The sequence below is a fragment of the Amphiprion ocellaris genome, chromosome 19 (assembly GCF_022539595.1).
Source record: "Amphiprion ocellaris isolate individual 3 ecotype Okinawa chromosome 19, ASM2253959v1, whole genome shotgun sequence".
NCBI lineage: Eukaryota > Metazoa > Chordata > Actinopteri > Pomacentridae > Amphiprion > Amphiprion ocellaris.
The window spans coordinates 12,949,893-12,965,650 of NC_072784.1; the positions used below are offsets into that span (position 1 = coordinate 12,949,893).

The window sequence follows — 15,758 nt, forward strand, 5'->3', positions numbered from 1 at the left end:
TCCTGAGTAGTTCTCTGTTAGTTTGAACCTTCAGACAGTCTGAGGACTGATATCTTCTAAATTCCTGAGTACTTCTCTGTTAGTTTGAACCTTCACACAGTCTGAGGACTGATATCTTCTAAATTCCTGAGTACTTCTCTGTTAGTTTGAACTTTCAGACAGTTCGAGGACTGAAATTTTAAAAGTTTTTCAGTACTTCTCTGTTGGTTTGAACTTTTTGGTTAACAGAAGCCTTAAAACTTGTGACCATGAGTCTTGATTTCACATTTTGACCATCCATCTGAGTTCTTCTCAGACCTTCACCTGTGGGTTTTTTTAGAAATCCTCAACAAACTTTGATTCTCTTCACTGAACAGTAAAGTTTGTGGAGATCAGAAGGTAACATTAGTTTGATCAATGCCTTCAACTACTAGTAGACTTTATCTGGAAAGCAGTTTTCTTAAATGAGTTCTTAGTAAATCTGTCCACAATCAAACCAAGAACATAGAAAGAGGAAATGTTTGAAGAAACAACTTGATGTTTTCATTTCAGACTCGAAAACTTTGACCTTTATGTGTTTTTGCTCTTTTTGATCATTTTATTGTCTCTTCTGTTTAATTTGATCTTCTAAAGTCTAACTGGTGTCTTTTCAAATGTTTTGTCTTTGGTTTGATTCTTCTTAAATGTTTAGTTTTGCTCTTTTCTCACCTTTTATTTTCTAATGTCTGATTGGATTTCCAAATGTTTCGATTAAACCCTTAAGAATCTTTCTATATCTTTCTTTTTAAATGTTTTACCACCTTTTAATGTTTAATTTTATTTTTAAATGCTTCATTGTATTTTCACTTTAATTCCTATTTCAAGTTTTATTGTCTTTAAGATTTAATTTTCTAACTAAACATTAATTTTTTTTAAATTAAATGTTTTGTTTTTGAAAGTTTAATAATCTAATTTAATGTTTTGTATTTTTTTTAAATGTTTAATATTCTTCTTGTTTAATTGTATTTTTTAAATGTTTAATTATCTAAAACAATTCATCTTTAATGTTTCATATTTTTGTTTTAAAAAATTGCTTAATTTCATAATTACGTGTTTTGTATCTTCTGTTTAAATATCTAATTCAATATTTTGTCTGTTTAATATAATTTAATTGTATTTCATGTTTAATTTTCTTTTTAAAAGTTTTATTATATTAAATGTTTTTTCCTTTGATTTAATTGCTTTTTTTACTGTAGTTTATTTCTTTAATCTTTTTTTCTGTCAAGATTTTAACCCCAACCTTAAAAATGAAACAAACCCTTAAATCACAATGAAAATACTTCTGTTGTCACAATCATGAGTTAGTCAATTATTCAGTTTATCAATTCAGCTTTATTTGTTTAGCACCTTTCACACAGATTACAAAACTAAACAAGCAAAGAGAAAAAACTATGCTAAAACTATGATTAAAATTCAAAAACATAAAAAAAAAAAAAAAAAGATTTAACATCATTATAAAATATGTTGTGTCCAGGGGATGGAGGGAGTTTATTTAAAACTTCTTGGGCTCACATGGGAAATCATTTAAAATATAAACTTGATTTTCAGTCTAAGGAAACTGCAGAGCGACAGAAGAACCAACAATATCTCCTGTTTTCTCCTTTAATGAGTCGACTCTTCTTGTGCTTTCAGACCAAAGAACTACAGACTCTTCACAACCTGCTCAAACTCTTGGTACAGGACCTCACCACACGGGTCAAGAAGGTTTCCGTCTCATTTCTACTCTGAAGCTCACCTTCTCCTACTCAAACTGCTGGCAAATGTTTCTGCTGCTCTAAAGTCTGGTCTCCAGAACTTCCTAAAAACTCTCAAAGTCTCTTCTGCTGCAGGTTGCTTTGTAGAACTGTTGCAGAAAACCTCACTAAACCACATGGAGGGGCCTCAAGATAGTCGTCCAAATGAAACCGTACAAAAACCAAACTAGCACAACCCAAACACTAAAGTCTCCTGCAGCCTACCAGAGAACCTCTGAGAACAGAGAATCAGGACAGGAACTCTTACCTTCTGGACGACCAACGTTCGTTCACAAACATGAATACAGAATGTGTCTGACCAAAAACCTCTAAAGACTCACTACAGCCAAGATAAAGACACAACTCACCTGCACCAAATCCACTAATCACTGCACACATTAGCACCAGGTGCTAACTGTGGCTAAAGAACCACATTTACCAAGACAACTATCCAGTACAAAGCCCTAAAACACACCAAGAAACACATTAAAGCCTATTTTACTGCTGGAAGCTGCAAGCCAACGCCTAAAGAACAAACTAAAGCAACGGAGCCAAACCCGGTTCAGTGGTGAACAGAAGCAGAGGAAATGTTTGGCTGCAGCCACATAAAGCAGGAAGACACTGAGCTGCTCAGGTGTTCCTGATAACACCTAGCTGCTCAGGTGTTCCTGATAACACCTAGCAGCCACCTGGACAGCCAATAGGAACACAGCTTACTGGAAGTCCAGAGGGCTGGGTTAGTCAAGGAAATTTAGTATAAATTTGAAGCAGAAAGTTCACAAGAAAGTTGAAAATCACCTTCTGATACCTGAAATCTCCACACAAAGAACGCCTGAACATGTCAAACTGGTTTCATAGTAGAACCATCATTCTAAAAACATCATAGTATGGTGTGTTGCTCAAAAAACATTACGACCCGGCTGTCTAGGGTCGCCGAGGAGCAACACAAAAACAGGACAAACGCTGGTTTCCAGGGGGTTAGGCGGGTATTTATTTGAAAGAGGAAGTTTACAACAACACAACATGTGAGCAGAAAAAGCACAGAGTCTGTCTTTAGTTCAGCTGAAAATATTAGTTTTTGTCTTTTTTATTGACCAAACTTTTCAGGAAGTAGATGAAGAATAATTGAAGCTCTCATGTAGAAGTCCAACTTATTTTGGATCGTTGTGGAGAGTTTAATCTTAGAGTTTGTAAAGCTGTTGAGTTTTTAGAATCACATGGATTGTTTTGACATTTAATAACCGAGTCCTGAAATAAAATTACAGTCGTGGATTTCTGTCATTTAATCTGGATTAAACAAATAACAGCAGCATAAATCTCAAACGTCATTATGAGGAGTCTAGATTGAGGTTTCTCACTTGATAAGGTTCAAAACATGAAATTTAGGTCGATTTAAAGGAATATTCCACCTTAAATCTTTGAATGTTGACCTAAAAGGTTTGTTTCAGGAAGTATTCCACCTACAAGGTCCTCAACCATCCACCTTAAAGGAACATTCCACCAAAAATCCTTGGACATGCACCTAAAATGTTGGTTTAACCGAGTATTCCAGCCAAAATCCTCAAAGAGACCTGAGGGGCTGGTTAAAAGGAATATTCCACCTAAAACCTCAAATATAGACCTGAAAGGGTAGTTTAGAAAAAATCCTTCAATGTAGACCAAAAAAGTTAGTATGGAGGAATATTCCACCTGAAATGTAGACCTGAGAAGTTGGTTTGGAAGAATATACCATCCTAAACATCCTTAAATGTAGACTAAAAGACGGTTTAGAAGAAAATTCCACCTAAAATCCCCCAATGTAGACCTAAAAGGTGAGTTTAATGGTATATTCCACCTAAAATTCACTACTGTAGACCTTGGAGGTTGGTCTGATGGTATATTCCACCCAACATCCTGGAACATTTACCTAAAAAGTTGGTTTAATGGTATATTCCCAGAAGAACCCTTTAACATTGGGCTTAATAGTATATTCCACCGAAAATACTCGTACATATACCAAGAAGTCAGTGTAAAGGAAATGCAGACTAAAATGATTGTTTAAAGGAATATTTCAACTGTTATTTTCATTATTTAATCTGTTATCAGTCAGAACCCTGGCAAACTTATTTTCATCAGTTTTTTAGTGGAAGTCACAAATAAAGGAGCTCTTGGTTTTTCCCGGCGTTACTGAGTCCAAAGCTGCTGTTTCAACACAGAGATGTTCACATGCATCCACAAACCTCTCAGCACTCAAACACCCACAGACAGGAGGCCGGCTGGACCGAGGCTCGGCGGCGTCCTCAGACTCACGAGTCGGGGAGTCGATGAACTCGTTGGTCTGGTTTGAAGGCCTCCATGTGGTCCAGTAGAAGTCCACGTAGTCGGTGTTGGCTTTGAACCGCAGCGACTGGCCGCCATCAGGTGGACCGGCTCGTCCTCGTAGGGCTCCTCCTGTAGCCTTGAGGGGACCACAGGAACATTCAGTAGCTGTTGGAGTTCTTCCTGTCAGGCTCGTGGTAGAACGGCTCTGAAGAATCTTGTACTTGTCTTATCTGGAACAATCTAACAGCCTAAACTGTTAACAGCAGTGTAAAGAAGCAAACACACAGGCATAGATTAGGACTCAAACTAGATTTATTTTAGAAAACAAATCAACTTAGAGGCATTTGTTGAGACACGTGGCTGAATAGGAGGCCGTCCAATCAGATTTGAGGTCTTCACTCTGTAGGTTGTTTGTTCGGTGAGACTCTTGGATCTCCATCAGCTGATGTGGATGTTTGATGGTCTTCCTCTCTAGTGCCAGATGATTCATCCATGAATTCAGCAGCTACAGACTGAAATGAAGCTCATGCTGCCGTTATTGAATTCCTGTTCCAGATCAAATGTTCAGAGCTCACCTTGAATGCAGCCGTCTGCTGTCTGATAGTTTTTCTCATTGTAGTCTTCAATAAAGTCTTTTTCCTCATGTCAGGATGAGGTGAGACTCTTTCTCAGTCTCTGCAGATGTCCCTCTTTGTCCATCTCCAGAGAAGAAACAGAAAAACTGATCACTGCTTCAGCATCACAAACGCTCTCCAGCATTGAGAGTGTTTTAGGAATTAATTCACTCGTGTTGTGAACTTTGAAGGAGCAGAAACTTTACAGCTGTCAAAGATATGAGCTCCAATTCTGGATGTTTTAGGAAATGAAGTTCATCAAATGAACACTTGATTTTTGCTGATAACTCTCATTAAATTACTGAAGAAATCTAACATGAAAACCTGTAAACTCTCAGGCAGCTTTTGTTAAAGTTTGTCTATAATTCTATCATCGTGTTCTGGAACCAGGACTCTGCAGAAGTTCCTTCAATCAGATACTTGTGTGTTTCTATTTAAGGCCTCAGTTTTGAACGTACAGCAGAGGATTAGAAAGGAGTGATTTTAATGTTTAAATCAGTCCAGTAAATGTTTGAAGTAAAAATGATTAAAATTTTGATTTAGATAGATTTGTGTCAAATAATATTGTAGAGTCTCACTTAAATATATCCCAATGAGTTCAGTGTATTTACATTTTATAGAATATTTGATTTCTTAATCTCAATACAGTAGGGTCTGACCCTAAATATTATAATAATGATGTCAGTTTAAATAATATTTTAGTGCAGAGTCATAAACTTTAAACAGCTAAACTTGCATAATAAATATCACTGTACAATCTTAACCTGAACATTTATATTATTGAGGTAAATTTACATAAATCATGATATTCTAGAGTCTTAACTGGAATATTTCTAACATTAATCTTTTTATATTATGCTGATAAACAACAATAACTCAACTTTCAGATAATATTTGTTGTCTGTGATTGAGACTAAATTCCTCCACATTCTGGAACTGGACTGAATTTCCCAAAATGGAAACATGGACAGAATTTAACACTTATGTATCCATGGCAACGTAAAAGTTTCTGCTTCTTACCAAAGTTCACAACACAAGTAAAGATTTTAATGTAAAACTTCAGGGATGACTGCTAACCATAAGTATTCTGATCAATACTTCATGATCAATATCAGGACAGATGTTACAACTCCAGCTGTTGCATTAGACTGCAGTTATTCACAGAGAAATTAAAACATCACTTTCCTCATAAAAACTAGATGGGACTTTTATTAAATAAAGTGTTGGTGAATAAACAGCGTAAAAAGTGCAAAGCAGCGCCATTAAATCAGGAGATGTGAGACTTCCACAGCATGGATCACCATCTGCTGTGTTGATTCATAGCTGAATGTCAGAATGAACTGAGATAGAAAAGCTGCTTTGAGCTGCAACATTACGGTCTGACAATCCAACAACATCACAGTTTTCATCTGGTTGTTTTGCTCCAACATGCGGTGAAGTTCAGTTTTTACCTGAATCAATACAGAGATTCTATTTCCAACCAAGACTGGAATAAAAATTAGAATGTTATGAGGTTATTAATGCAACTAAATCCTTTCAGATGGAAGGATTTACTTCTAAGTTCTAATTCAAGTTTCAGTTGGAGCACATTGCATTCACAAAGAAAAACAGCGATACCTTCATAACAACATTTAATTAAACCTAAAGCTTCCCTGTTGGCACATTGTTGGAGTTTGTTACTGAGCATCTGAACCTTAAACATAGTGAGAGGACCATCTTCAGTCGAGGCCAGTCAGAGAACTTCAAGACCTTCCATCAGCTGGACCAGATGTGGCATCATCTCCCTCTGAACATCTGGATGACAGGAGAAAAGACAGAAATCAAACACAGATCACAGAAATACAATGTATTCACTTTCATCATTTTATAAACGTAGCATGAACTTTATTAAAACTTGACATCAGTAATTAAAGTAAATGTTTTTATCTTGTGTTGAAGCTAAATTTAAAGTCAATTTTAATGACAGTTTATCCTGAGAGGAGTGAGAATGGAGCTTTTCTTTCCTTTTTAGAATATTCCCTCAAAATATTCTGTTTATTATTGGCTTTAGAAGCATTTTTCTTTACTTATTTATTTTTAGATACCTCAGACTGATGCACTTTGCTGGTTTGCAGATAATTTCATGTACAATGACAATAAAGATCTTCTATTATAACATATTTTGCTAAAACAAGAACTGCAAACCTTCTCAACCATCTCTCAGGCAGCAAAATTCCAACTGTGACCAAGAATTATCTGATGTAGTCATTATTATAATCTTTACTGAACCAGCCCTGGAATTAATAAAAATCTGTATATGGATATGATTTTCTCTGATGAGACCACTATGGAAGCCGTAGTAACAATTTACTATCCTTTGAAGGGATAGATTAGGTCTTCTTCAGGTGGATAAAAAAAAAAGTTCTCCCTTAAAAAAAAAAAAAAAAAATGCATACAATAAAGTAAATCTCTCCTGCACTGCACACATTCTACACTTTTGTATAACTGGATGTCAGAGTAAAGGCAGACAGATCCACTGATCAGCCACAACATTCTGACCACTGACAGCTGAAGAGAACAACATCCATCATCTTGTTCTAATGCAGCGTTCTGCTGGGAAACCTTGACGTTCATGTGGATGTTTGACATGTACCACCACCTAAACACTGCAGGACAAACAACCCCCTAGTCTCCATGGCAACAGCAGTCCTTGATGCCAGCTGCCACCCTCAGCAGGAAGAACTAAAACTGCTCAGGAGTGGTCCGAGGAACATGACAGAGCTAAGCTGTTCACCTGGGTTCCACACTCCCCACATCCAGATCTGATGGAGCATCTGTGGGATGGTCCGGGATCAGCCTGGTCTAAGTAGGACCCACCCTGCAACCCACAGGATCCACAGAATCCACAGGACATCCCCAGAGGTTCTGATGAACCACTGGGTCAGAGGAGTTTTAGCAGCATAAAGGGACCAACACAGTATTAGTCAGGTGGTCAGAATGTTATACTGTTATATTGTCATGCTGATTATATGATCAGTAAATGTTACCATCAATTATAACGTCCACATTGATCAGGAAAAAAAACAACTATCAGTTCATTCAGAAACTGTGGGGTTAAACCAAAAAACACAGACCTCAACAGCAGTTTGTTTCAAAGCAGAACACCAGCTGGTTTTCACTAAAGAAGCTTCCAGAGCAACAATTAAATGACAGTTTTGTTCTCATTAAGTTCAGAGTGAGCCAAAATAATGTACACATATCAGGAAAAGAAAAACTTTCATAAATATTTCATTTGTATAAGTGCTTCTACACATATAGATTCCTCTTTCTAAGTTTGATCAAATCACGATAACTCTGTGTCCTGTTGTACGATGTTTTCCCAGCAGATGGCGCTACCCTCATGAATGGAGCATCAACAAGTGACGTCTACAACACAACAGAAATGTCTGGAAGCCAGTGGCCACCACTTTGAGCATCTCTTGTAATTGTAGAGGGCAAAGATAACTTTTATTAATCTCGTGATGTCTGAATAAATTTGGTATTGAAACATTTATGCAAGTTTTTCTTTTCCTAATGTGTGTAAACATTATTTTGGCTGACTCTGTATAATGGGTTTCTGACAGGTCACCAGGCAACATCTTTTTATAATAATGACAAACATACCTGCATTCTACAGGAGTGATTTTCCTCATGTGCAGGTAAAGATGTGTGAGGAGCTTAGAGATGACAGGAGCAGGAGTCATCCTCACTAATTCAGCTTCCACCTAGAAACAGAAAGACCACAAAGAAACACACTGATATACTCTCAAACGTTTAACCTCACAGCCTCAAAATATCTGTTTAGGAAGTGTTGTGTTTCTAAATTCTGCTGAAAGCATTGACAGACATTCTCTTACAAGGTTGTGTAAAAAGCAGCATGTCCTCTGAGCTACTGAGAAATCTTCCTGAACAAAGTTTCTACGTGTAAATCAGCTTAAAAAAAATTAAAGCCTCAGTCAGAGATAACAGGTATCACAAATTATAAAGAACTTTCTTTGTTAACTCAGACCTTCTGCTTCAACCTCACATAAAAAGGGGAGTTTAACTCATCAGGTGACTGAAAATGAACGGCTTGTGCAGTTCTAGATCCAAAAGTAGGATGTTTCAACTCATGTTTTACTACAAATACATGCAGTAATAAATAAATACAATGGCTGGTTGTTAGTTTATTCACTATTAATGTCACTTTATATACTGGATTGAACTTGAGCAGTGGAAGAGAGAAGAAATTTAATGAAATTATGGAGATTCAGAGAGATAATGTTGCGCAATGTTAAGTTAAGCGCGGTTTAATTCAAACCAGCTGAATGTTAAACTTCAGTGCAGCTGAACGGGTTTCAGTTAACCTTAAAGTAAAATAACTTTTTTAAAAGCTAAAACACACAGCAGAGAAATACAGGTTGAGAAGGTCATTCTAATAAAGACGGACAGCTGCGGCAGCAACTAACACAGGTGTTCAGCGGTAAGTTAGCCACCTGTGTTAATTAGCCCGCTAGCTAACTTAGCCGCTTAGCTAGCTAACGCGTCCGGACCAACTGCTCAAACACGACAAAACACAACTCTTCACAAGTCGCTGACTTAACGTACAACAAAACAACCCTACAGGTTATAAGTATTTATCTTCTTACCGTGTTTTACTCCAAAAACAAGGTCAACAGCAACCAGAGATGCTACCAGATAGGGCTGCCACAAACGACGCGTCGACTAATCGCCTGAGCACGATACGTCATCAAAAGCGGAAGTGAGCGCGCAATGCAACAGAAATCACCGTCCGAGTGGAGCGCGGAACACGCATGGACATCCGCGCTGTATCGTGCATATATAGTATATCCACGATGCGGCGCGGATGTCCGCGCTGTATCGTAAACGCGGATGTCCACGCTGTATTGTGCGTATATAATATATGCATATACTATATATGCACGATACAGCGCGGATGTCCATGCGTGTTCCGCGCTCCACTCAGACGGTGATTTCTGTTGCATTGCGCGCTCACTTCCGCTTTTGATGACGTATCGTGCTCAGGCGATTAGTCGACGCGTCGTTTGTGGCAGCCCTACTACCAGATAGTGATGTTACGAGATGTGCCGAGGCTTCGAAGCGTGTGCCGAGTAATGGACGGGGCGCGTCCACGAAGCGCGTATCGAGGCTCGCTTCCTTTAGGGGAGGAGCCAAAAATGATGACGTTCGAAGCGTCGCAAGCCGGTCGTACCGCGTGACTGGTTCAGGAAGTGGTTCGCAGGTTTGACGTGCAATTCAAAATATAAGGGGCAGCGAAACGCAATGGATTCCCCGTTCACATTTGTTGGATTTTTACCTGCTGTATCTTTGCATTCAACCGGTTTGAGACTCTTTTTTTATAGAACCAGCCAGAAAGAGAAGATTCTCCCCTGTCTGGGAATAAAGTAGGCACATAAGTGAAGTGTAATATGTATAACTGTGACAACACCACACAACGCTTGTTCTAATTTCTTTTTTTTCTGGTATTTTAAAAGGTGAAATGTCTGTTGTGTTCCAAGGAGCTAGAAAAATATTGTCCAAAAAAAAGAAGTCGCCTGAATCCCAGCACTGTGGAAAAATTTATATTTTTGAATAAAAACAAATAAAGTGTTGTCCCTACTTTTGTTTTACAGGTTGTCACTGGTACCACACGCACAGTCACAAAACAAGTAGCAAAAGCACAATAAATTTTATTTATATAGCCCTTATTACAATTAAAAGCATCTAAGCACTTTACAGAAAGCCAAAACCTGACATCAATCAAGCAGTCAAGCTACAAATCTCAAATCTCCCCCCAGTTTGTTTCCATTTCCCCCTCTGTCCCTGCTATCAGGAAAAGCAGACACTATATTAAGTATATTACTTGTTTATCGGCATTATCATTGAAGCACAATTCAAAGCTTCTCATAGCAAAGCTAGTGTGTCATTATAGGCACTCTGCCTGTTTTACTTTTTTTTGTCCAGTTGATGGCGCAGTAGAGCAAATGAAGCAAAATGGAGCTTCTAACCATGACTGAACCAATTGGATGGAAAGCCTCAGTGCTTCATGAAGATTCATCTCGCCATCACTACTACCAGACATGCTAACCATAGATATATATAGCAGACTAGATACTAGCGCGCTGTCTTCTATATTATCTATGGTCTGACCAATCGCTGCTCTCTGGCTCCGCCCTCTGAGAATTTGTTGTCGTTTGGCTCCACACTTGCTGATGACCACTTCCGGTCCCAGAAAATAAAAAACGGACCTTTTTTCGTTTCTGTCTCTTACTGATTTTATTTTTTTGTTATTCTAAATATAAAATGAAAATCAAAGCATTTTTAAAATTTCGTATATCCCTTTTTGATCATGAAAAGGAAAAACGCCTTGTATTTCAATTTTAATTTTTGTATTTTAAAACGAAAATCAAATAACCACTCCTTGTAAATGTCAGATAAATTGTATTATTATTCTCCTGCACAATATTGTTTATGTATTAAGAAGACATTGTAGTCCTGCAGTGCCACCTTGTGGTCTGTTCCGCTTTTATTTTGTTAAGCGAGCGTTTCTTCTTCTTCTGCGGTTTTTGTGACGCCGAACTTCCTGTTTCTTTGTCTAAACAACATTGTTCTCACGCATCGTCGGAGAAACGGTAAAAAACTGTCTAAAAACAGTAGTTATACATCACGTTTATCTATTTGAATTGTATTAAGGAAGGGTTTACATTGTGATTTACCTCATTATACTGTATTCGTAGCTCCAAGCGGCGGCGTGTGTGTGTATATCGAGCTGGAGAGCATGCTAGCTGATGGCTAACACTTAAATTAGCGCCCTTGGAACGGCGGAATGAGGTATGAAAATGTTTAATATGCATTATTATCAGATGAGTTGCGTTTATTTGTATTGGATGTAAACATGATTTATACGTGAATTGTTTGTGATACTACAGTGAAGCATTTTGTATTCTGTTTAATTCTGTAGTTTTCACGGTGCTTATGGTACACGTGCTGGTCGAGAGTGAGAATAAATCAACACCCGTTTGAAACTCTCTGTGTCTTGCTGAATGAATCCAAGGAGCCGCTACACTCCTTTTTTGTTTTTCAGTACCCGCTTCAGAACAGAACATCCAATTACCAGATCCGTACACGGACCGAACTCCACACTTATTTAGTTTTTATTTTTTTTAATATTTCAAACATTCTTTTCTCCTAGTTTTATAAGATTTGGCCACAGGAAAAGTACATTTACACAACAACTGCATGTTTTAGTATTATGTACGTGAAATATTTGAAATTTCATGGGTGTAATTTCTGGAATGTCCCACATGTTGCAGTGAAAATTTAACCCATAGGAGCAAAACCGCCCAGAAACTGCTGAAGATCCAGGCGGTTATTGACTTTTAGAAGTTTTTCCACCAGTTTCCAGTCTTTATGCTAAGCTGCGCTAACTGTCTGCTGGCTGTAACTTTATTTTCTCATCCAAGTCTCAGCAAGAAACCATATAAGCATATGATCAAACCATTTTTTAACTCCTCCCCACCTCCTCCAGCCACTAAAGTTTGTCCCACATGTGCAGCGTCTCTGTGGAATAATCAGAATTCCTGTGCTGATAGTATAATCTTCCACTCTCTCCACCACAATACAGCCGCTGTTCTGCAGTCGTGTCACTTCAAACAGCGTCTCTGGCAGCACTGGGTCAAATGACACGTTCATGTGGGTAAGAAACAGCGATGCACTGAGTCTGGACTGTAGAAAACAGTTCAGGGTTTGGTTGTTGGGCTGTTTTCTGACCTTGCTGTACGTCTGCTGTTACGTCGGCCTGCATTCCTGACCTCCATCACACAGCTCCATATCAGAGCATGTCACAGCTCAGTCGTGTGTCAGAACTGAACAGAACAGCTGCTCTTTGTTTTGCAGCTGCCGGAGCCTTGAGCTGTACTTTTTTTGGTTAAACTCCATATTTCAGGACATTTTATAGTCACTCTCAAAGCAAAACAAAGTCAGACTGCTGGCAGCTTGCTTGATGTTTCTGAGAATTTGTAGTTGTCTACTTGTTGCTTCATTTTCTTCACATTTCTTCATCTTTGAGTTTTCATACACTTCAAAACATCTGCGTAAAAGGATAAAAATCCGGCAGCAAATGTGCCAGAAAAATGTGTTTTAAAAAAATGTTATCATGTTCAAAAACTAAAAATGGTGAAAATAATTGCAAATATTTGTAAAATTATGATATTTTGATCTGATTTAAATACAGTAAACCAGTGTTATTATTTGCAGTCACATATTGCAAATGAACAAACTGCTATTTATAAAAAAAAAACAGATTTTTGAGCTTCACATTATGAACAGTTTTGTCAGTTTTGGGGGGGTTGCTGGTAAAAAAAAAACAAAAAAAAACCAAAACATTTTTCACTCCTGAATATACATAATTTTTTGACAAGTATATGTAAAATAATGAGATTTTTAGCTGATTTAAATACAGTAAAATTGTAATTTTTGGTTATACATTTTACAGTGTAAAAGATTTTTAACGTGCAGTGGGGTTTAGTTTATGCCTTTTTTGCAGTGAACATGTAAATGAATTAGTTTTTTCTGTGACTTTACTAGATATCTCTAATTTAACAAAACAGGGAAAATTTGTAAAATAAGAGTATGAATGTAGATTTCTTTCAAATACAATCTATAAGATTATAATATTTTCCAAATTTTACCACAGTTAAAAATAAAGTGGAATTTTACTAATTATTTTCTGTAATTAAACAAAATGGGAAAATATTTTAGAAAATATAGACAAATGATATGTGACATTAAACTGTCAAAATTTAATGTTAACAGTTTTTATGTGTTTTTTTTGGAAAAAAAAACCAAACCAATATACTGTTATTTTACAGATCTGTTTTCCTGTTTTGTTACATTAGAGATAATGTCAGATTGAATTACAGAAAAAAGTATGAATCTGCATGTTTGCTTAAAAAACAAACAACAACAAAAAAAACCAAAAACCAAGCCAACTATAAATAATGTTCACATCAAAAATTTATTGGTTTACATTTGCTCATAAATTTACACATTTTCTTTTTACATATCCTTATTATTTTACAGTTCTATGCCAATACTTTGACATTTTTCAATGTATTAATAATAATAAAAATAATAATAATAATAATAATAATAATAATAATAATAATAAGTTTTAAAACATTCTAGTATTGTGTTTGTAATGTATTTTTTCTGGCAACTTTGCTGCTGGATTTTCAATTTTTTTTTTCTTTTCAATGTAGCCCTCTTTCTATAAGAAAATGCCTTCAGTGTTTCTTCTCTCTACACCCATTTGTCAACTCTACAGCTGAATAAAGCAATAGTGGAGTCTTTCTGGGAAGTAATCCGTCCCTGAAATGTAACCGGAGAAAGCATAGACTCACCACGGTCATCAATTACAGCATCATATCCCCAAATAACCCCTGGAACGCAGCGAACATAACAAATGAAATCATGAAATAGTCCCAGAGTGGATTTTTTTCTCTCAATTGATGCTGCAGGATGTGACCCAGGACACCTTCTGCTGGTTTCTAATAACTCCTCCCCTCTGTGGCACCTGTAACCTCCTGCAACCTTTCAGTCCCAACTAGGTGGAGTTTAATGGGGGAGGAGGAGAGCAAATAAAGAGAAAGGAGGTGGTGAAAGAAAAGAAAGAGGGGGTGCTGCTGCTGAGCTTTGCTATGGCCTTCAGCTGTGGAGTTCCTGTTGTTGTCGGTGGGAGTTTCCCTCGGCGATGGGAAACGCCAGAGGATGTCTTTTTCCTGGCTCACCAAGAATGCCCGGGCTTCGAGGTCTTTCCTCTTAACATGAGCGTTTTATACGTTTACGCGGCATTCTGGATTCTGGACACTAAACATTTCTCCAACACACACAACAGACACGAACTCTAAAAACTAATTCCATTAAAAACAAAAGCAAAAAAAACTCACTGAAAATCTGGCATCATGTTAGCCACAAAAAATGGTGGAATATTGAGTCATTTAACAAAAAGAATAAAAAGTTAAAATATTTTTATTTACTATTCTCTCTAATTTAAAAAAATGCAAAAAAATTGTCATTTCAATCCTTAAAATACAAAATTTATTTTTTTCATTAAGAGCAAATGCCTGTAAAATGATAATTTTTTTGCCCATTCAAATACTCTAAAAACAGAGTAGTGTAAATTCACATGCTGTAGAAGAACAAATTAATATTTGTAAAAATACAGACTTTTTATTTTTGCAATTGGCAAATAAATTAACTTTTTTTTCTCTCATTTTACAAAATTTTAAATCTAACAACACAGAAAAACTATGAGTCATTTTTCAGTACAAAATGAACAGAATTTTTATTTCAAGTGATGGGAAATATTTGTAAAATTACTTTTAAACAACAGATTTAAATACAGTGAAACTGTAATGTTACTGTCAAATATTGTAACAACAAAAAATTTACATTTTTTTTCAAATAAGATATCAGTAAAAAAAAAACATTTTTTACTGCCAACATATACATTTTAATTTTTTTATTATATTAAATAGTGTCTGTAATTTAACAAAATAGGAATTGTCTATAACATAGTGCTTATAAAATTAGTTGACATTTTAAATCTTTAATATACATAATTCTTTTAAAAAATATTTGTAAAAGGATACAGTTGCCATTAGTGAAAATACAGATTTCGGATGTGGACACTATGTGCAGTTTTGGCCTGTTTTTTTTTTTTTTTTTGTTGTTGTTGTTTGTTTTGTTTTTTTTTTACAGTCATTATGTAATTTAAAACTTTTTAGTAGTTACTATCTGTAATTCAAGTTAGTTATTTTTTTAGTAAATTAATTAAAAACTCAATTTTTTTTTAAATAGTTAATGTATAGAATTTTATTTCAAATATCAGCAAATATCTTAAAATGAAAATATTTTTGTTGATTTAAATATGCAAAAAAAATTACAGATTTTGAACCATGTAACCATTATTTACCGTTTTATCTTTTTGGTTTTGTTTTTACACTCAAAATGTAAATCCTCACTTTTTCTGTGGTTTTACTGGTTATTTAACAAAAAAGAAAGAAAATCTTTA

The 15,758-nt window shown here is 36.1% G+C and overlaps 1 long non-coding RNA gene across 2 annotated transcripts; it reads right to left on the reverse strand.

Annotated features, from left to right (window-relative positions):
* Nucleotides 1–4,346: 4,346 nt before the first annotated feature.
* Nucleotides 4,347–9,468, reverse strand: LOC129347527 (uncharacterized). 2 transcript variants are annotated; one of them, XR_008599664.1, is made up of 3 exons: nt 9,313–9,468; nt 8,309–8,409; nt 4,347–6,460 (listed from the first exon to the last, which is right to left on the reverse strand). It is a non-coding gene; the product is annotated as an uncharacterized LOC129347527 (long non-coding RNA). The 2 variants fall into 2 exon arrangements; XR_008599665.1 differs by lacking the exons at nt 8,309–8,409; nt 9,313–9,468 and adding an exon at nt 7,440–7,744.
* Between the last annotated feature and the right edge of the window lie 6,290 nt (nt 9,469–15,758).